The sequence below is a fragment of the Prionailurus bengalensis genome, chromosome B4, assembly GCF_016509475.1.
Source record: "Prionailurus bengalensis isolate Pbe53 chromosome B4, Fcat_Pben_1.1_paternal_pri, whole genome shotgun sequence".
In the NCBI taxonomy this organism is placed as follows: domain Eukaryota; kingdom Metazoa; phylum Chordata; class Mammalia; order Carnivora; family Felidae; genus Prionailurus; species Prionailurus bengalensis.
In genome coordinates, this window is record NC_057358.1 from 20,612,240 (window position 1) to 20,636,470 (window position 24,231).

The following is a 24,231-nucleotide window of genomic DNA, read 5'->3' on the forward strand; positions in this document are numbered from 1 at the left end:
TCCTATACACCAACAATGAAGCAACAGGAAGAGAAATCAAGGAATCGATCCCATTTATAATTGCACCAAAAACCATAAAATACCTAGGAATAAATCTAACTAAAGAGGAGAAATATCTCTACACTGAAAACTATAGAAAGCTTATGAAAGAAATTGAAGAAGACACACACAAAAAAAATGGAAAAATATTCCATGCTCCTGGATAGGAAGAACAAATATTGTTAAAATGTCAATACTACCCAAAGCAATCTACATATTCAACACGATCCCTATCAAAGTAACACCAGCATTCTTCACAGAGCTAGAACAAATAATCCTAACATTTGCATGGAACCAGAAAAGACCCAGAATAGCCAAAGCAATCTTGAAAAAAGGAAACCAAAGCTGGAGACATCACAATCCTGGACTTCAAGCTGTATTACAAAGCTGTAATCATCAAGACAGTATGGTCCTGGCAGAAGAACAGACACTCAGATCAATGGAACAGAATAGAGAACCCAGACATGGACCCACATACATATGGCCAACTAATCTTTGACAAAGCAGGAAAGAATATCCAGTGGAATAAAGACAGTATCTTCAGCAAGTGGTGCTGGGAAAACTGGAGAGTGACACATAGAAAAATGAACCTGGAACACTTTCTTACACCATACACTAAACTAAAAATGGATGAAAGACCTAAGACAGGAAGGCATCAAAATCCTCGAGGAGAAAGCAGGCAAAAACCTCTTTGATTTGGCCGCAGCAACTTCTTACTCAACACGTCTCCAGAGGCAAGGGAAACGAAAGCAAAAATGAACTATTGGGACCTCATCAAAATAAAAAGCTTCTGCACAGTGAAGGAAACAATCAGCAAAACCAAAAGGCAACCGATGTTATGGGAGAAGATATTTGCAAATGACATATCGGATAAAGGGTTAGTAGCCAAAATCTATAATGAACTTATCAAACTCAACACCCCAAAAAACCAAATAATCCAGTGAAGAAATGGGCAAAAGACATGAATAGACAATTCTCCAAAGAAGACATCCAGATGGCCAACCAACACATGAAAAAATGCTCCACATCACTCATCATCAGGGAAATACAAATCAAAACCACAATGAGATACCACCTGACACCTGTAAGAATGGCTAACATGAACAACTCAGGCAACAACAGATGTTGGCAAGGATGTGGAGAAAGTGGATTTCTTTTGCACTGCTGGTGGTAATGCAAACTGGTGCAGGCACCCTAGAAAACAGTATGGGGGTTCTTCAAAAAATGAAAAATAGAACTACCCTTCGACCCAGCAATTGCACTACTAGGCATTTATCCAAGGGATTCAGGTGTGCTGTTTCAAAGGGACACACGCACCCCCATGTTTATAGCGGCACTATCGACAATAGCGAAAGTATGGAAAGAACCCAAATGTCCATCAAAGGATGAATGGATAAAGAAGTTGTGATACATATACACGATGGAGTCTTACTCGGCAATCAAAAAGAATGACATCTTGCCATCTGCAACTACGTGGATGGAACTGGAGGGTATTATGCTAAGTGAAATGAGTCAGAGAAAGACAAATATCATATGACTTCACTCATGTGAGGACTTTAAGAGACAGAACAGATGAACACAAGGGAAAGGAAGCAAAACTAATATAAAAACTGGGAGGGGGACAAAACAGAAGAGACTCATAAAGATGGAGAACAAACTGAGGGTTATTGGAGGGGTTGTGGGAGGGGGGATGGGCTAAATGGGTAAGGGGCATTAAGGAATCTACTCCTGAAACCATTGTTGCACTATATGCTAACTAACTTGGATGCAAATTAAAAAAAGAATAATAATAAATAAAGTAAGATAAATACTTTGAGAGAAACAAAAATGGAAATACTACAATTTGGGGGGATGCAGCAAAAGCAGTCATAAGAGGGAAGTTCACAGTGATAAATGCCCACATCAAGAAACATGAAAAATCTCAAATAAACAACCTAACTTCGTAACTCAAGGAACTAGAAAAAGAACAGATAAAGCCCCAAGTTAGTAGCAGGAAGAAAAAAGCAAAGATCAGAGCAGAAATATGAAATAGAGACTAAAGATAATAGAAAAGATCAATGAATCCAAGAGCTGGTTCTTCGAAAAGATAAACAAAACTGATGAACTTTTAGCTAGACTCACCAAGAAAAAAAGAGGAGTCAAATAAAATCAGAAATAAAAAAGGAGACATTACAACTCATACCATAGACGTACAAAGGATCATAAGACACTACGATGAAAAATTATATGCCAACAAATTGGATAACCTATGGAGAAATTCCTAGAAACATACAACTGACCAAGACTAGATCATGAAGAAGAAATAGAAAACCTGAACAGATCGATTACTAGCAAGGAGATTGAATGAGTTATCAACATATCAACAAACAAAAGTCCAGGACCAAATGGCTTCACTGGTGAATTTCATCAAACATTCAAAGAAGATTTCATACCAATGCTTTTCAAACTCTTCGAAAAAAAAAAACAGAAGAGGAGGGAATACTCCCAAACTCATTTTATGAGGCCAGCATCACCCTGATACGAAAACCAGAGAAGGACACCGCCAGAAAAGAAAATTATATCCTTGATGAACATAGATGCAAAAATGCTCCACAAATATTTACAAAATTCAACAATATATTAAAAGGATCATACACCATGATCAAGTGGGATTATTTCAGAAAAGCAAAGATGGTTCAACATTTGCAAATCAATCAATGTGATGCAGTACAGTAACGAAATGATTGATTAAAAAATGACACAATTGTCTCAATAGATGCAGAAAAAGGACTTGACAAAATTCACCATCCATTTATGATAAAACTCTCAACAAAGTGGGAATCACGGGAACATACCTCCACATAATAAAGGCTCTACAAGACAAACCCGCTGCTTAAATCAGATCCAACAGTGAAAAGTTGAGTTTTTCCTTTAAGATCAGGAAGAAGAAAAGAATGCCCACTCTTGCCACTTTTATTCGACATAGTATTGGAAGCCCTAATCAGAGGAATTAGGCCACACGAAGAAATAAAAGCCACTCAAATTGGTAAGTAAGAAGTAAAACTGTCACTATTTTCAGACGACATAATATTATATAGAGATAACCCTAAAGACTCCACCAAAAAACCATTAGAGCTAGAAAACAAATTCAGCAAAGTTGCAGGATACAAAATCAATATACGTTTTCACTCTTATGTGGATCCTGAGAAACTTAACAGAAGACCATGGGGGAGGGGAAGGGGGAAAAAAAGTTACAGAAAGGGAAGAAGGCAAATCATAAGAGACTCTTAAAAACTGAGAATAAACTGAGGGTTGACGGGGGGTAGGAGGGAAGGGAGACTGGGTGATGGGCATTGAGGAGGGCACCTGTTAGGATGAGCATTGCGTGTTGTATGGAAACCAATTTGACAATAAATTTCATATTAAAAAACAAACAAACAAAATCCATATATGAATTTCCGTTGCATTTCTATATATTAATTTATAGACTAATAAAAAAGAGAAATTAAGAAAACAATCCCATTTGCAGCCACATCAAAAAGAATTAAATGCCTAAGCATAAATTTAACCAAGGAGGTGAAAGACCGGCACACTAAAAACTGTATGACATTAATGAAAGAAATCAAAGACACAAGTCAATAGAGATTTCATGTTCATGGACTGGAAGACTTAATATTGTTAAAATGTGCATATGACCCAAAGCAGTCTAGAAATTCAAAACAACCCTATCAAAATTCCAATGGCATTTTTCACAGAACTGGAACAAACAATCCTAAAATTTGTATGGAACCACAAGACCCCAAATAGCCAAAGCAGTTTTGAGAAAAAAATGACAAAGTTGGAGAACATCATGTTCTCTGATTTCCAACTATATTACAAAGCTATAGTAATCAAAACAGTATAGTATTGCCATAAAAACAGACACATAAATCAATGGTGCAGAACCAAGAATCCAGAAACAAACCAAGACATATAGGGTCAATTAATTTACAACAAAGGAGTCACGAATATACAGTGGGAAAAAGACAATCTCTTTAGTAACCGGTGTTGGGAAAACTGAATAGCTACATGCAAAAGAATGAAACTGGACCATTATCTTACCACCACACACAAAAATTAACTCAAAATGGATTAAAGACTTGGACGTAAGACCTGAAACCATTAAACTCTAGAAGAAAAATAGGTGGTTAGCTCCTTGACATTGGTCTTGATGATAGCTTTTTGAATCTGATACCAAGAGGCATCAGAAAAGGCAACTACAGAAAAAATAACGAAGTGGGACCACATCATACTAGAAAGCTTCTGCACAGCAAAGGAAATCATCAACAAAATAAAAAGAAAATGTGCTGAACATCTGATAAGTGGTTAATATCCAAAATACGAAAGAAACTCATTCAACTCAATACAAAAAAAATCTGATTAAAAAGTGGACGGAGGGGCGCCTGGGTGGCGCAGTCGGCCGAGCGTCCGACTTCAGCCAGGTCACGATCTCTCGGTCCATGAGTTCGAGCCCCGCGTCGGGCTCTGGGCTGATGGCTCAGAGCCTGGAGCCTGTTTCCGCTTCTGTGTCTCCCTCTCTCTCTGCCCCCCCCCCCCCCCCCCCCCCCCCCCCCCCCCCCCCCCCCCGTTCATGCTCTGTCTCTCTCTGTCCCAAAAATAAATAAACGTTGAACAAAAAATAAAATAAAATAAAAAAATAAAAAGTGGACAGAGATTCTGAACAGACATTTTTCCAAAGAAGACATGCAGATGGCCAACAAACACATGAAGAGATGCTCGACATCAAGCATCATCAGGAAAATGCGAATTAAAACCACAACAAGATGTCCCTCGACACTTGTCAGAACGGCTATTACCCAAAAGACACGAAATAACAAGTGTTGGCAAGGATGTGGAGAAAAGGGAGCCCTTGTGGTGGGAATGTATGTTGGTACGGCCACTATGGAAAACAGTATGAAGTTTCCTCACAAAATTAGAAATAGAACCACCATATAATCCAGCAATTCCACTTCTGAGTATTTATGGAAGGAAAATGACAACACGAACTCAAAAAGGTATCTGCATTCCCATACCCATTGCAGCACTGTTTAAAGTAACTAAGACATGGAAACAACCTAACCGTCCATCAGTAAACAAAAGGATGAAGAAAACGTGACGCGCGCACGCACGCGCGCGCGCGCGCGCACGCACGCACACACACTACTCAACCATAAATAAGAATGACACCTTGCCATTTGCAACAACGTGGATGGACCTTGAGGGCATTATCTAAGTGAAATAAGTCAGAGAAAGACAAACACCATTATTATCTCACTCATAGGTGGACTTAAAAATAGCAACAACAGAAACCCAAGCTCAAAGATAGGTTGGTAGTTGCCAGAGGTGGGGGCAGAGGGAGGGCCAAATGGGGGAAGGGGGTCAAAAGATACAAACTTCCAGTTATAAACTACGTAAGTTTAGCCGTAGGGCTGTAATGTACAGCGTGGCGACTATGGTCACTACTACTGTATTGCAATTTGAAAATCGCCAAGAGAGTAGATCTTAAAAGTTCTCATCACAAGAAAAAGGATTTTGTAACCATGTGTGGTGCTGAATGTCCACAACACTTACTGTCATGATCATTTGCACTATATGCCATACCAAATCGTTATGCTGTACATAGGAAAGTAATATAACGTTATATGCCAATTATACTTCAATAAAAAAGTAATATAGTCAAATGTTAGTCTTTTCATTTAATACTTCCGTAAGAGTCCAAGATCATAAAATTGTCGCCCTCGTCTTCTTTCAGCACCTTCTTATTTTACTTTTTAAGCTCACGCCACAGCCCCAACCTGACCTGGAGTTCTTAACATAAACCCCAGGAGCGCGCATAGAATTGCTTACTTAGCCCACCCGCTTTGGTTTCCGACAGGCATCCCACAGCCGCCACGGTTGCATCAGAAATGTTGTGTCCTCCTCCACAGATCTGCTGTTCCCTAGTCTTCTTGGCCTCAGCAGACGGCCCTGTAGTTCCCCAGCCGCTCAAACCGAAAACCCGTCCGCGACTGCAGCCCTCTTTTTCTCTCTCCCTTCCAACATCCAACCCATCAGCAAGGTCTGTCGACTCCACCTTCGAACCACCCCCCAAATCCATCCGTTGTCCCGGCTGCACCGACACCACGGAAGCCTAAGCCACAAGCACCTTTTTTCCTGCACACTCTGGTCACCGAGATCGCTGCTTCCGCTCCCTCCACCTCCACACACGCAACTGATTCTCCACCTAGCAGCCACGGAGATTTGTTAAAACAGAACACCAAGTTACATAACTCCCTTGGTTAAAATTCTACCCTCACTGAAGACGCAAGATCGACAGTCCTTACCATAGACGCCAGGGCTCCACTGTGCCCGGTCCACTAATGCCGTTGGACCCCAGCCCTGGCGCTCCGTCTGGCTCCCGTGTTCTCCACATAGCTGCTCTAGCACCGTTTTCTATTCCTTCTTCCTAGACTTCGACTTCTCTCAAATCTTCAAATGGCTGGCTGCTTCTTTTGATTCAGGTCCTGGCAAAAATGTCGCCTTTCCCTGAGCCTATAAACAGTCATTTTCTCCCCCTTTCCTGTTTTGTCCCATCACAGCATTTACCTTCACCCAGTGTTTTGTTTATTTGTGTACTGTCAGAGTATAAACCCAATGGAAAGATCCCGCCAAGCATGGACCCAGTCGGAGAGCTTTAAATACAGGCCACCATGACAGGACTGGCATCCTGGAAGATTCACTAGGGCCGTAAAGGGAAAGGCAGACCTCGGCGGGCCCGAAGCAAAAGCAGGGGGAGCCTGGGGGAGGCAAGGAGGCCAGTGGTGAGCTTGGCAGCTCTCAAGGTCAAGCTCTGTGCCTTACAGCGGAGTCAGCTCAGGTACTCCCCTTCAGAGTCAAATTTAACCTCTTAGAAAAATGCTCAGACAGCACCAACTGCTCAGTCCCTTGGAACTTCGACAGATGGGAAGGTAGCAGAAGGGCTAAGACCCGCCAGGGAGGAAGCCCTATATTTCCTCCGTGTGTGTTTTGTTTTGTTTTGTTTTGTTTTAAGCCTCAAACTTAGAAGGGAAAAAAACCCTGATGAATATACTCTCTTCTGAATTTCCTGGCTGTCCCTAGCCAGCTCTCAGCAAGGCAGGCCAAGTTCTGCTAACCTCTGCGAAGAAGGCCAATAGGCTGACAGCTGGATATCAATATTTACATTCTGTTATCACGTCTGTTGAGGATCCCCAGGCCTAAGTAGCTAAACTGAATTACTCCAGTGTTCTCGCTCTACTGCTGGGCTCTGAAAAAAGTACTCCCTTTTTTTTTGAAAGCACAGTTTTGCTTTTTTTTTTTTTTTTTTTATTAAGGCCAATATAATTGTTTTTTCCCCCTGAAAATACCGTAAAGGCTTCTCACCCCAAAAGTTAACCCTTCTCCAGCTCGGTGGGCGCTCAGGATATGTGATGTGCAAACTGACTGACACGACTCGTTATAAGCCAACATTAAAACAATCTGCCATGTGCAAGACACCTCTCCAGTGCTTGGGTAAACAAGGAAAACAGACTCTAAGTGACCACTGACATGAGTCAGCTGCAAGCAACAGCAAAGGGAACACGTTTAAAGGGGCTGGGAGGCCTTTCTGGGCCTGAGATGTTAAGATGAACCGCCCAGTGAAACTTTCGGAGAGTCGGCTGACCGCTCAGGGTAGGGGCAGCGCTCTAGGGGCATCCCACAAATCGTGGGGAGGTTTGTGGGAGGCATCCAGACACCCACTTCCGTTGGGAAAAACAAAAACAAGCGAGGAAACCCTCTAGAACAGGTCTGCTTGGCTGGATAGTGCGCGTGGTATCAGTCAGCTCGCTTAAATAGTTTCACCTTTCTACGGAGTCGTACTTTCCCTTTATTTTCCTCCTCTTCTCCCATTTCAATCGTTGTGAGACGCGTAGAGGCCGTCCGGAGCCATCCAGATTTATTTTGAGTGTCCTGATCTTCTGCGCTGTGAATGGGTTGGTTTACGGGGGAGCGGGGGGGGGGGGGGTGTCAATGCTCAGCGCGTTGCTCTGCTGAAGGATTTCTTTCTTTTGCAAATAATGTAAACATCTCGATGTCTGTTTACAACATGTGAAGATGGAAGAAAACCTCTTTCAGTCTGGCCTTTGAATTTGTGTCTTATTTGCATGCAGTGTCATTTCAAGCACGTTGACCCCACATTCACTCTCCCCGAACCCCACGTTCCAGGTTCCCACAACCACCCACTAAGATCTGAGTGGAACTTGATCAGAGCCTGATTCGCAGGGTGTATGGCAGTTTTCCCTCACACATGGCAGCGACAGTCAACAAGGGGGCACGGATAGCTGTTCATGAACTTTATATGAACACCAAGGCAGAATTAAGGAAAAGGCTCGTCGTTCCTAACTGTAGATTGGATTTTCCCCCCTCCACCGGCAGCCATGGAGTTTGAACAGTTTGATGGGAACTTTTGCCAGGTTCTGAATTTGACAGCAATTAACTGCATTCTGCACCTTAAACCTTGTGTGTTGTGGCCATTGGGGGGGGGGGGTTACTTCTGTGTTTTGTTTTTGTTTTTTATAGCCCAGCATGGGACCCCTCCGCGTGAGGAATTCCCTATCTTGTGACCGTCATGGGGAAAAACGTCTCTAAGAAGTTGTGATCCTTGTCTTCCCAGGCTCCTTTGCAGCCGGGGCAGACGTACGGCCTGAGCGTGACCAACGGAACCACCCTGACATAAATCAAGTACTAAAAATACAATGGCAAGGCAGCCCATCCAGCAGTGGGGACAGCAGCCAGGGCCTGGCAGTATTGGCCGAGGGGTGCCGAGGGCACAGACGGGGTGCTGCATTGCAGGGACACAGTTCTCCAGCAGCCCGAGCAACCACGCAGGGCTTCCAGCATCATCTCCACACATTTAGACAATCACCCAGGGTCAGTTTCTGTTGCTTGTGATGAGCCAGGGAAACAGAGCACTGTGCACAGGGCAGCGGTCCAAATCTGGCCTCTAGGACGGATGTCTCGGCATAAACACTAGGTGGACCTCAAGGCCCTACCATCGCTCGGGTCTCCGCACCATCACCAGCATTGTGCTCCTGTCTTCAAAGGCACAATTTGGTGCCTTGGATTCTTCTCTCAATTCTTTTTTGGAGGCAGACCAAATCAGAAACAACGCCCATTCAGAGGAGACGATATGAAACAAAGAACTGCTCACAGTTAATTTTGATTTCGCGCAAGATGACGACAGCAGATTTACAGGGATCTTTAAGAGGCGGCGTCCTGGGGCGCCTGGGTGGCTCAGTCGGTTAAGCGTCTGACTTCGGCTCAGGTCACCATCTCGCGGTCCGTGAGTTCCAGCCCCGCATTGGGCTCTGTGCTGACCGCTCAGAGCCTGGAGCCTGTTTCCGATTCTGTGTCTCCCTCTCTCTGACCCTCCCCCGTTCATGCTCTGTCTCTCTCTGTCTCAAAAATAAATAAACGTTAAAAAAAAAAAAAAGACGGCTTCCTGATGCACACACGAAGGATTCCATTTCTCCTGACTCCCTAACCAATGTAACCTTTATACTATCTTACAAATAACATGTGTGTATGTTTATATATAACACATCTGTTATTTATACGATATATGTTCATATATATTGTTTTCTGGGTTTTTTAGGGCCAACTCTGCAAGCTCCACCTCTTTTCTCGATAGCTAATTTTAATTATGATAAAGACTTTTTTTTTTTTTTTAAAGCAGTGCTCTAAGCACTATATATTGATTTACAAGTGTAACATTCACAACAAGAAGTTGGAAACAAAGGGGTTAGGCTGCCGTGGTCGCTCACACCCCTAGTAAGTGGGTGAGCCAGGGGCCCAGAAGGATTTAATTATGACTCTCTACCTGCCCGAGACTCATAAATGGATCTTGTACTGCACACATCTGCCTCCTGCCTCCTTTTTAAGTGTGAAGAAGGCCTCTTGTAACCAGGCAGGTACAGATGCTGTCGGTACGAATCACACCTTCACACTGCCTGTAGAGGTGAACAAGTATTTGCTTTGTTGGATTGCAAAAGCTCCCGAGCTTCTCTAGATATGCCCTTCATTTTCAATGGTGTTTTACTCGACTTTTCAAAATTATTCCCCGAGTGGGAAATTTATTAAGGGAGCAATTTCACCTTCCCGGAAAACCTCCCAAAAAAGATGTCTCAGAGCACCTGGGGTGTTTCCCAAGAGCTTAGCCCCATGTCTGGGTAGCTGATGTGCGACTTCTGTCATTCCTTTCTTTCTTCATCCATAAGTCCTACTCCTGCCCTCTTCCACTGGGAAGTGTGGTATCTGTCAGGCCTGGTGTCACCAGTTGGGCCCGGCAACCCAAGCGTGTCCTCCTTTACCATTTTCTAGATTCTTCCCATGTAAAATATTCCACTGGGAAGATTTTTAAATCTAGATGGAAAATGCTAGCTATAGCACCTAGATTGAATTAGATCTGCTATTTGTGTTCTCTAACTTGTGAGTATTGGGAATTGTTCTCTCAGAAGTGAAGTTCGACCCTTTCTGGTCCGGTGGATAAACTCAATCTGCTTTTCAGGTTTCCCTTTTCTCTCTGAATGTCGCTGGATTTTTCTAAGTCAACGTACTTGTCCGGAATCTGTTTTGAAGTTCGTGAACGGACACCGTTCGGTTCACAAAGGCGAGCAGAGTGGACGCTTCCACGGTCGTGGACTTCGTCTTTTCCCGTCAGATGCCATGAGCGAGTTCTTTTTTTTTTTTTTTTTTTTTTGAGCGAGTTCTTTACGTAGCAGGTTGTTCACTCTTTGCCAGACTACACCAAATATTTTTTTCCTAATCTGTTCATTTTGAGCATTTTAACTTTTTTTTTTTTTTAGCACTCACGCCAATTTAAATTATTGGCATGAGTCACTGGTGTTTGATACAATTTCTTGCTGTTTCCACATCTACCATCCAAATGTAGCCACTGACCTCTCTCGCCTGGGCTACCTCCACAGCTCCTCACCAGGCTCCCTGCTTCCCCTCTTGCCCCTTCAAGTTCATTCTCCACCAGTCAGAAGAAGCCTGTTAGGAAAAAAATGTGGTCATGACACTCTTCCTCAAAAACCTTATGTAAAGGCTTCCCTCCTGTCACCTTCCTCCCCCCAATCTTACGAGACCCTAAATGATGTATCAATGGATTGACTGATCAGTTGAGTCCCTGGCTGCCTTCCTCACGTCAGTTGACCTCCCCAACCTCACCTACTTTGCTGCCTCCCCAGCCCTCATTCCTGCCACACCAGGCCCCCTTACTATTGCCCAGCTTACCACTCATGCTCCTACCTAGGACTCTTGGCACTCTCTGTCCCCTCTACTGGGGATCTCTTTCCCTAGACGCTACCAAATCTCAACCCCTCGCTTCCTTTAAGTCTCTACTTATGTGTTGACGTCCCTCTTTCTGACTTTGTCCACCTTTCAACTGTTTCCAAGCCCAGGTGTGAGGGAGAGGTAAGGGTGTGTTACCTGCCCCCCCCCCCCACTCTAAGGGTATCTTATACCTTATGTTGTGCTTGTAAATGGAAGCTTTTCAAAAGTTATGCTTCTTGATTGTATAGGAACCTAACTGGTTTTGATATGGTATTTTGGTCTTACACTCAGGAAGGCTGGTGAGCACTCCAATTGGTTCTAATAGTTAATCTAGTAGATTCCCTCCAGATGCCTGTGCTTTGAATCAGGGCATCTGGTGCCGGTTTTACTTACATATTTTTTCAAATCCTTCTATTGTTTAGTTCTCTTGTCTAACCGGGTAGGACCTCTACCACAACACTGAATAGCAGCCCTGAGAGTCTGCATCCTTGTTTAATTCCTAACTTTACAGGGCATGCTCTGAAACGTTTCCATTAAACGTGATGCTTGCGGCTGGCTTCTGCTAGAGACTCTTTATCAGAATAGAGAGGCTCCCTCCCATTGCACTTTGCTGAGAAATACTTTCTAGTCATAAATGCATCCTGAAGAATAGTGAAGAAAGTCTTGCCCCACCAGATATTGACGCATTACAAAGTTCGAGTAAAGAATGTGGTACTCGCACTGGGATAGACAGAACAATGGCAGGCTCACAGTCTAGAAATCGATGCAAAATGCATAGAAGAAGTTGGATGGTTCATTCCGGTTCACTTTGTCTCCTTTTGTTCTATGTCCTTTTTACTCTTAAAATTCCATCTTGACTATTGTTATGGCTTCTCTATCCAGCCACTGGGCCCATGTGTTCTTGCAGCCAACTAAAGGAGCAGTTTTCTTTTGAATTCTGCAACAGGTTATTTTCAGAGATTTCTTGGACTCTTCCAAATGGTGTTCTTCTTTTCCTTTTCTTTCTTTTTCTGGGATAAAGGTTCAAAGCTCAACTCTGCTGCTTAGTAGGTAAGGGTATGTGGTGTGTTTTTTTTTTTTTTTCTAAGTCTCAGTTTCCTCATCTATAAAAAGGACAAGCAGAACGCTTACATCACCAGGTTCTTAGAAGGAATAAATATGCTGCTCTGTATAACATGCCTGGCATAGTAGCTCACGCTGGGCAACACTCCATGCAATTCAGCTTTAATAAATATACCTGGGTTTTTCTTTACTCCTCCTTAGTCAAGGCAAGTCCCAGTTAAACTTGGATAAGGTGTGTGTGTTGTCCTTCTCCCGTATGTGACGGCTGAATTCTCTTTCCAGATCTGCAGTGAGAAGGTGGTCTGGGGAGCGCAGCATCCAGCCCAATTTGCAGATCCTGGCGGGCTTTCCCACAGCGCACCCCTGATATTTGGAATGGACACCTTCCACCATGATGCTTGGTTCACGTATCTTCTAGAACCAAAGTTGTACATAAAAAGTTAAAACCCATTCACTATTACAAAGTTATTCTATCCCATCCTATAACATTTTATTCATAGAGAATAGATTCCTAAAATAGAATAGCCACGGAAGTGTAGGCTCATACCTGAAGATTATCAGCTCGCAATGATGGTGATAATGATGGACGCTGCTTACTGAGCGCTGCATTTCTTTTTTAAAACTTTGTTTATTTTAGAGAGAGAGAGAAGGTATAAGTGGGGGAGAGGGGCAGAAGGGGAGAGAGGGAGAGAGAGAGAGAGAGAGAGAGAGAGAGAGAGAGAATATGAACCTTAAGCAAGCTTCATGCGCAGCATGGAGTCCTACATGGGGCTTGAGCCCACAACCCTGGGATCACGACCTGAGCTGAAATCAAGAATCGGACGCTCAACCGACTGAGCCACCCAGGCACTAGAGCATTGCATTTCAAATGCAACAGAGTCCCTAACTAACTCACAGACATTTGAATCAGCAACTCCTCAAGCAAAAAGTCACTGAACCTAATTGCAATGTTCCCAGTGGGGATACACATCCCTTGTGTGTCCCAGCTCTCGCATTGGCTCTTTGAGTCTATTGAGCCACCTGGGAGACTCAACTCCTAGAACTTCAGCCTATCTATTAAGCTTGGCTGTACAATGCCAATGACTAAAGGGATACACTTATCAACAACAACAAAAGAATTAAAACCCATCAGAAAGGATTTTGAATGACACTTGTGGGAAACTGAAGATACTTGAAATGTACAAAACAGGTTTTTTAAGCTACTATTACACCTAAAATAGTTTAAAGGCTGTTACAGATCCTCACTAATGACACGTTAAAATAAAATAGGACAAAGAGTTGAAAGTGAGGTAGACCCCTGCCTAATATTTGACCAGCCTATAAAGAAATATCTTGGTTTTCTTCCACATATTTTTTAAAGAAGAACGCTCAGGGTCAGATAGACCAGGGGGTAAACTCAGCTGCAGAGTCTTGAGCAGGCACCAACTCCCCATATGCTGGTGTATCCGCAGCAGGCTAATCTACCATGGGCAAAATGATCTATAAAAAGCCAACCTGGACACAGGATTGACCCCCCGCAATGAGCAGGGTCCAAAGTATGTAGTGGCCCCAGAACTGATCTAGGCTGTGCTGGTATCCAATTCAGTAGGTAGAAAATGGCATCAGAACCATGGTGGTATCATGATTGGTAGTGGTATATCTGGTTAAAAAAATCTCAACTATAAAGAACACATAAAAAATGATCACATATTAAGAATAAGCATTTAGGGGCGCCTGGGTGGCACAGTCGGTTAAGCGTCCGACTTCAGCCAGGTCACGATCTTGCGGTCTGTGAGTTCGAGCCCCGCGTCAGGCTCTGGGCTGATGGCTCAGAGCCTGGAGCCTGTTTCCGATTCTGTGTCTCCCTCTCTCTCTGCCCCTCCCCCGTTCATGCTCTGTCTCTCTCTGTCCCAAAAATAAATAAACGTTGAGAAAAAATTTTTTTTAAAAAAGAATATGCATTTATTGGGGCGCCTAGGGGGCTCAGTCAGTTAAGTGTCTGACTCTTGATTTTGGCTCAGGTCATGATCTCACAGTTTGTGGGTTTGAGCCCTGCATCAGGCTCTGTGTGGACAGTGTGGAGCCTGCTTGGGATCCTCTTTCTTTTCTTCTCTGTGTGCCCCTCCTCCACTCACATACTCTCTCTCTCTCTCTCTCTCTCTCTCTCTCTCAAAATAAATGAACTTAAAAAAAAAAAGAACAAAATCTCAGCCAGTTCTTGGGGAACATAATGTTTGGGAACAGTGATGCTCAAGGCTAGGCAGAAAAGCACCAGAACGTTGGTCAACTGACTTGAAGTTCATGGAGGACTCAGGTCCTTGTGCAAATAAGAAAGCCAAGAAGGAAGCCCCAGTGAGCACAGCAAGATTAGGAGATTTGTGTACACCCAGAGTGCTCACATATAGTCTCTATTGAGCCACCCCCCCCAAAAAAAAACAACAAATAATCCAATTGAACAATGGGCAAAAGACATGAACAGACATTTCTCCAAAGAAGACACACAGATGGCCAACAGACACATGAAAAGATGCTCAAGATCACTCACTCATCATCAGGGAAGTACAAATCAAAACCACAATGAGATACCACCTTACACTTGTCAGAATGACTAGAATAAAAAAAACAAATAATAAAAAGTGTTGGCAAGGATGTGGAGAAAAAGGAACCCTCGTGCACTATTGGTGGGAATGTATATTGGTGCAGCCATTGTGGAAAACAGTATGCCTCCATACTCAAATTCCTCAAAAAATTAAACATATAAAAAACATATGATCCAGTAATCCTACTACTGGGTGTTTACCCGAAGAAAACAAAACAAAATTTGAAAACATATATGCACCTCTGTCCTACGTTAATCACAACGTTATTTACAATTGCCAAGATATGGAAGGAACCCAAGTGTCTATTGATAAATTAATGGATAAATATGTATACACACACACACACACACATATATATATATACATTGGAATATTAGTCATAAAAAAAGAGTGAGATCTTGCCGTCTGCAACAACATAAATGGACCTAGAGAGTATTATGCTAAGTGAAATAAGTCAGAGAAAGACAAATATTGTATGATTTCACTTATATGTAGAATCTAAAAAAAAAGAAGAAGAAGAGACAAAAAGCAGAAACAGAGCCATAGATACAGAGAACAAACTGGTGGTTGCCGGAGGGGAGGGAGGCACAAAATGGGGGAAGGACAGTGAGAGATACAGGCTTCCAGTTACGGAATGAAAAGTCACAGGAAGATACAGCATAGGGAATATAGTCAATAGTATTGCAATGGTGTTGTATGGGTTATACTTGTGGTGAGCATAGCAAAATGTATAAACTTATTGAATCACTATGTTGTACACCTGAAACTAATGTAATATTGTGTGTCAACTATACTTCAGTTTAAGAAGAAAAAAGGAGAAAACAAAAGGGAAAAAATTTTTCCTAAGTCTTTTCCTTCCTTCCTTCCTCCCTCCCTCCGTCCCTCCCTCCCTTCCTTCCTTCCTTCCATTTTTTAGGTTCTTTTTCAAAGTCCTTCTATTTGTGAAGTATTTCTCTAAGTTCAGGAAGAAACATACACACACACGCACACACACACACACACACACACACACACACACGCACGCACAAAGAATTGATTGAGCAAACAATGGCAGATAAGGAGAAACATGAAGTGTTTGAAGAAAAGCCATTGATTAATGTGACTACATGCTAATAAAAATGTTCAGTCTCTATGGAGATAAAATCAGGCCAAATTATGAAAGGCCTGAATTCTTTCAACAAATTTGCTTTTATAGGAGTGATTCCGTGGATAAGAAAGAGCTATCAAAGGCTTTTTAGTAGATAAATGATACAAAATCTGGCTTTAAGGTATGTAAGTTTGGGGACAATGAATAGGATCTATAGATAATGGGAATTCAGCAGAAAAATGTCAGTTCTCTTCTTTTCCTTTACAATGTATTTACCTAGTAAAGAACTTAGCATTCAGTTTAATCTGAATCAATGCCGACTAAGAAGCAGTGTAACCTATGGCACCCCCAACAAACATGAAGAAATAAGTATTTTTTTAATGTTTATTTATTTTTGAGTGAGAGACAGACACAGCAGGAGCAGGGGGAGGGGCAGAGAGAGAGGGAGACACAGAATCTGAAGCAGGCTCCAGGCTCTGAGCTGCCAGCACAGAGCCCCATGCGGAGCCTGAACTCACAAACCATGAGATCATGACCTGAGCCAAAGTCGGACGCTCACCAACTGAGCCATCCAGGTGCCCCAAGAAATAAGAATCTAGTTCATCATGGGCCAGCAAGTATGGAAACAACAGTGACTCTTGCTAACTTTATGAAATTACTACTGCCCAAATCTCCTTCTTCCGTGGCATACGTATCTAATGTACAGTCTCCTCTAATTATTGGATGTATTTATCCGCTGCATATTTATTAAATAAAAACAAAGATACTCAATATGGTTGCCCTGCATTAATCTTTTTCCTCAACCCAAGCAAACTACAATTAGCAGCCAAAGCAATATTGAAAGGGGTTTAGAAAGAACAATCAAAGATGTGTGAATTATGCGTATAATGGAGTATAATTAAATCCTTTTGCTGAGGGAAATGGAGGTATAAGTTACTCACACTTTTTAGCTGCTCTTACCAAGCTCCCAGTGGAACCCTTAGAGGGAAGCTGCAAAAGGTAGAAATTCTGCTCTGGGCAACTCTGCTCAAGTCCAACTCTGAAGTGGCTCCGACCACTTGCCGTGCATAGTTTCCAGTCCTTGTTTGTGGTATAGCCCTGACACTAAAACTTGATTGTGGCTAATTAGCTTAACCCGATAAATGACTGAGTTGTTTAATAAGACACAACTTAGCAAGGCAGCAAACCAGAAAGTATACCCTGTATATCTATTATCTTGATTTCTCATCTTTCTCTTCAAAATACAACGGATTTTTCCACAAAACCTCCAACTATCCCCAAAATGAATGTTATTTCAGAACTCTCCATTCCCTGTTTACTTGATTCAGGAAGTCACTGTGTTCATTACCTGGCGGGGGGGGACATTTTTCAGCCCACTGTTCATACCAAGAGCTTATGCTGCTTAGAACCTGGCATTCCCCCCCCCCCTCCCCAGGTATTATCGACCTCTTGGTACAGCTGTAAAAGCAGACAATGTGCTGTTTTCTAGACCCAAAATCCCTTTGTTTACGTATTATGGTGTAGAGGTGTGGAGTCTTGATCGAACACTAGTCCGGGCGTCTTGAAGAGGAATTTGGTTTTGCTCACAGGTCTACAAGCTCGAGCCAAGGTGGGGGCAGCGCTCCGTCTCAGTAACGAACTGCATAAATCTCTCAGCTTTCACCGTAGAAATGCAGATATGACAGAGTACCAGAGCCACTGCCACCAAGTCCAGACCCAATGCCACATGCCACCAACACCCACCCACCCAACTTGCACCCTCAATTCCTTTCGATTCTAAGCCCCACGTGGCAACTCTTAAGGAACAGCTGATTCAGAGCCTTCTTAACCTTCTTAAGCAAGACCACCCCTCACCCCACCCTCAGAATTAAGATTACAGTTGTTGGGGTTGGTGCTGTTGGCATGGCCTGGGCCATCGCTATCTTAAGGAAGGGCTTGGCAGATGAATGTGCTCTTGTTGAGGTCATGGAAGACAAATTGAAGGGAGAGATGATGGATCTCCAGCACAGCAGCCTTTTCCGTAGAACGCCCAAATTTGTCTCTGGCAAAGGCTATAACGGGACTGCAAACTCTAAGCTGGTTATTATCATGGCCGGGGCACGTCAGCAGGAGGGAGAAAACCATCCCAATTTGGCCCAACGTAACATAAACATCTCTCAATTTATCATCCCTAATACTGTAAAAACCAGCTCAAACTACAAGTTGCTTGTTTCCAGTCCAGGGGATATCTGGATCGATGTGGCTTTCCCCAAAACCATGTTATTGGAAGTGGCTGCAATCTGGATTCAGCCTGGTTCCATTTTCTAATGGGAGGAAGGCTGGGAGTCCTCCCATTAAGCTTCATCACGCGTGGGTCCTTGGGAAGCATGGAGGTTCTAGAGTGCCTACACGGAGTGGAGTAAATGTTGCTGGTGCCTCCCTAAACACTCAGAACTTCCGGTTCTTTCACCCAACATGCCTACTGAGTCATACGTTAATGTTGGTTTTTACTGGAAGTCACGATGAAAAAGGGATGTGTAAAATAACATATGTATCCGCTGATTGTTAAAAACTTTATCTGGGGGTGCCTGAGTATCTCAGTCAGTTGAGCACTGGACTCTTGATTTTGGCTCAGGTCATGAGCTCATGGTCGTGAGGTCGAGGCCTGCATCAGGCTCGGCACTGACAGCGGGAGCCTGCTTGGGATTTTCTCTCTGCCTCTCTCTCTTCCCCTCCCCTGCTTGCATGCATGCACCCTCTCTCTCTCTGTCTCTCTCAAAATAAATAAAAAATAAAATAATATATTGAAGGGGCACCTGGGTAGCTCACTCGGTTAAACATCCAGCTCTTGATTTTGGCTCAGGTCATGATCTTAGGGTTTGTGAGATCTAGTCCCATATTGGGCTCGTGTGGACAGCGTGGAGCCTTCTTGGGATTCTCTCTCTTCCTCTTTCTCTCTCTGCCCCTCCCCTTCTCTCTCTCTCTCTTTCTCTCGCTCTCTCAAAAACAAACAAAAGATTTTTTTTTTTCAGCGTTTATTTATTTATTTTTTTGGGGACAGAGAGAGACAGAGCATGAACGGGGGAGGGGCAGAGAGAGAGGGAGACACAGAATCGGAAACAGGCTCCAGGCTCCGAGCCATCAGCCCAGAGCCTGACGCGGGGCTCGAACTCACGGACTGCGAGATCGTGACCTGGCTGAAGTCGGATGCTTAACCGACTGCACCACCCAGGCGCCCCAAAAAAACAAACAAAAGATTTTTAAAAGATTAAAAAAAAAAACAACCATTATTGTTATGTCAGTTGCGCAATGCTCTCCTTGTTTATCCCACATAGTAAATTTACTTTAGAATTTAGCAGCAGGAGAATGTTGTCCTTATTCCAAAACTGGTATGTTTGCTCAGCAAGGTAAATATAACTGTGGAACCTATGATAATTCCCTCTTCTGATGTCACTAGCAGGAAATCCCTGGTCCAATGTGACGCTCAGGCACAGTAATGGTAATAGCCCATATGAACAGCATTCTTGCTGCATTCTCTTCACGGCTTCACATCTAATTTCCATTTCAAAAACCTACACATGATCAGTTTTGTAATCCATCCCACAGTCTTTAGAATATAAATAAAGCGCAGTTCAAATAAAATAATATAGGAAAATTAGAGGCGCTTGGGTGGCTCAGTCGGTTAAGCGTCCGACTTCAGCTCAGGTCATGATCTCACATTCGCGGGTTCAAGTCTCGCATCGGGCTCTGTGCCTGGAGCCTGCTTCGGATTCTGGGTCTCCCTCTTTCTCTGCCCCTCCCCCGCTCATGCTCTGTCTCTGTCTTTCTCTCTCAAATAAATACACGTTAAAGAAATGTTTTTAAATATAGGAACATTAAAGCAAAGGATTTCTAGTTTCCAGCCCAGCATGTAAGGAGCTTGAAAGTCATCACTCCCTCGCAATAAGAAAAAAGCTGGACAAACTGAAATCGACAATTCTTGTTAGATCCCCAGAGAACTGAGATCACAGGGGAATCGGCAGCCACACACCCCCACCCCCTGCAACCGAACAGACAGGCAGTTAGATACAGACAATCACAACTTACCAAAGCAGGAGAAGAAGCTCCCACCAGGACCAGTACCAGAATGGGAAAACTTAATCTGTAATGGATGAATTGCGGGAAGCTCAATGTAGGCAAGTTTAAGTTTTGAAATTGCAGGGCGATCCAGTTTTAGGCAGGGAGCTTCATGCTTTTTGTGAGTTTTACCTCCAAGAGTCTTACCAGACTCTCTCTCAGTGAAGACTGGAGAAAAATCTCCTCTTGCTTCTGGCAAACAGCCACCACTTTGAAGAAGGCATAGATAATTCTGTTCTTTTCGTGAGGCCTGCCCTCAAGATAACCTATTTTACCAGAGCCCAACTAACTAGGATTTCATCAGAGTCTAGCCAACGCAGAAGAAGGGAAATACCTAATTCCAAACAACTCTAGCATGACTACCTCACCTAAAGAGGAAACAAAACAGGGGCACCTGGGTGGCTCAGTCTGTTAAGCATCCGACTTCGGCTCAGGTCATGATCTCACAGCTCTCGTGAGTTCGAGCCCCCGTCTGGCTCTGTGCTGACAGCTCAGAGCCTGAAGCCTGCTTTGGATTCTGTGTCTCCCTCTCTCTCTGCCCCTCCCCTACTTGCACTCTGTCTCTGTCTCTCAAAAATAAATAAACATTTGAAAAAAAAAAAAAAAGAGGAAACAAAACAAAATGGAACAAAAACCCATAACTGAGAAGCACTTGTAAAGATCACAGCCCAGAGGCACAGACTCTCTGAAAGACTGAGACCTAATCCTAGGACTAGGGAATGCAGACCCTCCCCTTAACAGCTCACATTGGAGGCCTATTTACCTTAGTTCCTTTTATACAGTACATCATATCTGGTTTTCAACAACAAACAATTTGAAGAGAGAGCATACACCAAAACCAAACTTAGGTATGGCAGAGACATGGAGTGATCAGACTGGGAATTAAAACAGCTATCATTAATGTCCTAAGAATCCCAATGGAAAAAGTGGGCATGATGCAAGAACATGGTTAATGTAAGCAGAGAGATGGGGACTCAAAGAAAGAATCAAAAGGACACACCGGAAACCAAAAATACCATAACAGAAATGAAGAATGTCTCTGATGGGCTTGTCAACAGACTGGACATGACAGAGGAAAGAAAGAGCTTGAAGAAATGTTCATAGAAACTCCCGACACTGAAATGCATTGTGAAAAATGAATGAAAAAGAGCAGACTATCTAAGAACCGGGGGACAATTATAAAAGGTGTAACATATGCATAATGGAAATAAAAAGAAAACAAGAGAGGAAATAACAGAAGAAATATTTGAAGCAATAATGACCGAGAATTTCCAAAATTAACGATAGACACCAAACCACAGGGCAAGGAAGCTCAGATAGCAGAAATGGGATGAATACCAAAAAATCCACACTTTGTCATATATCCAGACCACAGAAAAATAAAGACAAAGAGAAGAATTTGAAAGATGCCAAAGGAGGGGGGAACCTTACTATGAAGGAACAAATATAAGAATGTCATTTTTTCCTATTACAACTTCTCTTCAGAAACCATGCAAACATGAAGAGAGTGGAGTGAAATACTTAGAGTATTTACAGAAAAATGCCACCAACCTAGAATTCTGTATCCAGTAAAATTTGGAATATAGTTCCAATCTCATCAGAATGTCTACATCCTGAGAGTGAAGCTGGCTTTGTAAAACCCAAGAATTCTGTCTAGAATTTCTGCCTAGAAAAGACACAATGTCAGAAATGAAAGGACAGCCTGATCTTTGATCCCATGGATATAAAATAGACAATAAAAAAATTATGAACACATGTATTCCCACAATTTGGTAATATAGATGAAATGGACCAAAATCTTGAATGATGCAATATACCCGGGAGAAATATATTACTTACATGGGACAATGTCTATTAAAGAAATTGAATCAATAATGAATACTTGTCCAAACAGAAAGTATCAGGCCCAAATGAATTCACTGGTGAATTGTGCCAAACATTAATGGAAGAAATTATAACAATTGTCTACAGTCTCTTCCAGAAAATAGAAGCAGAAATTCTATGAAGCCAGCATTACCCTAATAACAAAAGCAGGCAAAGACATTATGAAAAAGAGAACTACAAACCAATATTTGAATACAGATACAAAAATCCTCAACAAAATATTAGCAAACTGATTCCAACCATGTATAGAAAGAATTATAGGGGGCGCCTGGGTGGCTCAGTCGGTTAAGCGTCCGACTTCGGCTCAGGTCATGATCTCACGGTCCGTGAGTTCGAGCCCCGCGTCGGGCTCTGTGCTGACAGCTCAGAGCCTGGAGCCCGTTTCGGATTCTGTGTCTCCCTGTCTCTCTGCCCCTCCCCTGTTCATGCTCTCTCTCTCTCTCAAAAATAAATAAACATTAAAAAAACAATTAAAAAAAAGAATTATAGCCCACCATCAAGTGGGATTCATGCCAGGTAAGCACAGCTGCTTCAACATTTGAAAATCAATGAATGTCAAGACACCCTCACCGGCACCCACTTCAGCTTTAGCCTTCCTGACAGGGTGTCCACTGTGTGGCAAGTCCAGGACCTCCAGCCTATGCCAGCCATAGCTCCAGTCAGCCAGCAAAAGTCACCAAGCACCCACACAAAGAGGATGACCATACGTAAGACCATTCCTTCAAGTTTAGGAGAAGTAGCTATTCTCCCCAATCCATAGACACAAACACAGAAAGTTAAGCAAAATGGCAAGACAGAAGAATATGCCCTCAAAGAAAGAACAGGACAAAAATCTCTGAAAAAGAACGGAATGAAACAGAGATTAACCATATGCCTGATAGGGAAGTTAAAGTAATGATCATAAAAACACTCACCAGGCTGGACAGAAGAGTGGGAGAACTTAGTAAGACCTTTAATAAAGAGACAGGAAGTATTAAAAAGAACGAATCAGAGATGAAGAATTCAATAACAAATCAAAAACACACTAGTGGACACAGGACAATGTATCAGCAATCTGGAAGACAGTGTAATGGAAAGTGCTCAAGCTGAACAGCAAAAAGAGGAAATAATTTTAAAAAGGATGATAGGTTAAGGTATCTGTTGGATAACATCAAGTGAACAAACATTCACAATATGGGAGTCCCAGAATAAGGGAAAGAAAAGAGAGAGAAAGGGGTAGAAAATTTACCTGAAGAAATAATAGCTGCAATCTTTCCAAACCTAGGGAAGAAAACAGACAACCAGGTTCAAGAAACACAGACAGCTCCAAAGAAGATGAGCCTAAGGAGGTCCATACCATGACATAATAATTAAAATGTCAAAGGTTAAAGAGAGAGAATTAAAAAATGTTTTTTAATGTTTATTTATTTTTGGGAGAGAGAGAGAGAGAGATAGCATGAGTGGGGGAGGTGCAGAAAGAGAGGGAGACACAGAATCCGAAGCAGGCTCCGGGCTCTGAGCTGTCCGCACAGAGCCCGACGCGAGGCTCAAACTCATGAACCATGAGATCATGACCTGAGCCGAAGTCAGACCCTTAACCGACTGAGCCACCCAGGTGCTTAAGACAGAGAATTTTAAAAGCAGCAAGAAGTAAAAAGTTACCTACAAGGGAAAACCTATAAGGCTATCAGCTGATTTTTCAATAGAAACATTGCAAGCCAGAAAAGAGTGGCATGACGTATTCAAAGTACCAAAAGGAAAAAAATTCTACAACCAAGGATACTCTACCCGGCAAGATTATCATTCATATCTGAAGAAGAGATCAAAATTGTCTCAGACAAACAAAAGGTAAAGGAGTTGACCACCACTATATTAGACTTACAAGAAATATTAAAAGGACTTCTTTAAGAAGTAGAAAAGAAATGGCCATAATTAGATGTAAAAGAATTATGAATACAAATATGTAAAATATGACAGCAGATACATTAAAGATAGAGGAGGGAAGAAAAAATAGAAAAAATTTTTTGTTAAGAATGTGTTTTGAGGGGCGCCTGGGTGGCGCAGTCGGTTAAGCGTCCGACTTCGGCTCAGGTCATGATCTCGTGGTTTGTGAGTTCAAGCCCCACGTCAGGCTCTGTGCTGACAGCTCAGAGCCTGGAACCTGTTTCAGATTCTGTG